The sequence below is a fragment of the Schistocerca piceifrons genome, chromosome 9 (genome assembly GCF_021461385.2).
Source record: "Schistocerca piceifrons isolate TAMUIC-IGC-003096 chromosome 9, iqSchPice1.1, whole genome shotgun sequence".
NCBI lineage: Eukaryota > Metazoa > Arthropoda > Insecta > Orthoptera > Acrididae > Schistocerca > Schistocerca piceifrons.
In genome coordinates this window covers 38,404,975-38,406,538 of record NC_060146.1, presented here as the reverse complement: position 1 = coordinate 38,406,538, position 1,564 = coordinate 38,404,975, and the positions used below count along the sequence as shown (strand labels likewise).

General features: G+C 51.5%; 1 pseudogene; it reads right to left on the bottom strand.

Annotated features, from left to right (window-relative positions):
- Nucleotides 1-1,217: 1,217 nt before the first annotated feature.
- LOC124717676 lies at nucleotides 1,218-1,335 on the bottom strand (annotated as a pseudogene).
- Between the last annotated feature and the right edge of the window lie 229 nt (nucleotides 1,336-1,564).

Sequence of the window (1,564 nt, the reverse complement as noted above, 5' to 3'; positions counted from 1 at the left end):
ATACGGATAGGGATGCAGGATGTTGCATAGGGTTTCATGCACCGTGGGTGACCTTATACGGATAGGGATGCAGGATGTTGCGTAGGGTTTCATGCACCGTGGGTGACCTTATACGGATAGGGATGCAGGATGTTGCGTAGGATTTCATGCACCGTGGGTGACCTTATATGGATAGGGATGCAGGATGTTGCATACGGTTTCATGCGCCGTGGGTGACCTTATACGGATAGGGACGCAGGATGTTGCGTAGGATTTCATGCACCGTGGGTGACCTTATACGGATAGGGATGCAGGATGTTGTGTACGATTTCATGCACCGTGGGTGACCTTATACGGATAGGGATGCAGGATGTTGCATAGGATTTCATGCACCGTGGGTGACCTTATACGGATAGGGATGCAGGATGTTGCGTAGGATTTCACGCACTGTATTCGCAGGCATTTCCAGCGTTCGGGCATTTGCCAGTGCACGACATGTTTGCACAGCATCTATGGAGATCCTCCCTGCAATGCTGTGGTCACATATTCGACAATCGTCGGATCAACTGCTTTCCTTCCTCTGCCACATTGCAGTTCAAAAGAACCTCTCTAACCGAATTTTGGATTCATTTTCTGCAGACCCTTAGCAGACATCGAACCAGTGCCTATTTTCATACCTTGAGTGTTGGAATTTTCTGCAGGGCTGCTGGCGCACAGTCACCGCTCTTGTGGAACAGTTTCACCAGCAGCGTACGATTCCTCGTGGAGACAGCCAAGTTGGGCGTCTCGGACGCGAACTGAGGAACAGCCGTGAGCCACGCGTGTCTTATGGTGTGCTTACAGGACCATCTCCTGGTGATTTTTTTACTGTTGGTGTTTTGTTGCATGACGTCCCATCAGCGGCAATAATATGCTGTTCAAATTTGACGTCATTATGACCAGTGGTTCTCTTCCAACAGCGTGTTGAATCTGGAACCTTCACCAAGACAGCACGCGAACAGTTTACGAATTCAAAAACTAAAAACCAAACTCTTCCCGAACAGGCTTTGGAAGGCCCAACGGTACCGACCGGCCGCCGTGTCATCTTCAGCCCATAGGCGTCACTGGATACGGATATGGAGGGGCATGTGGTCAGCACACCGCTCTCCCGGCCGTATGCCAGTTTGTGAGATCGGAGTCGCTACTTGTCAATCAAGTAGCTCCTCAGTTTGCCTCTCAAGGGCTGAGTGCACCCCGCTTGCGAACAGCGCCCGGCAGACCGGATGGTCACCCATCCAAGTGCTAGCCCAGCACGACAGCGCTTAACTTCGGTGATCTGATGGGAACCGGTGTTAGCACTGCGACATGGCCGTTGGCAGTTTACGAAATAGTCGTTTCAGAAATGCTTCCACAACGCTTCCACTCTTGCCCCGAAAGCCACCGCTATCGCTCTGTTCCCTCGTGACGACAACGACTGCACTGTTTTGCACGTCCCCCGCTACTTGTGCCACATGCCGTCTGTGACTGATTATCGGACGTTGGCGTCGAAAGTAGGCTGTGGTTACATTTATGTGACTGGGTCGTGTATAAGGGATATGAGCACCAT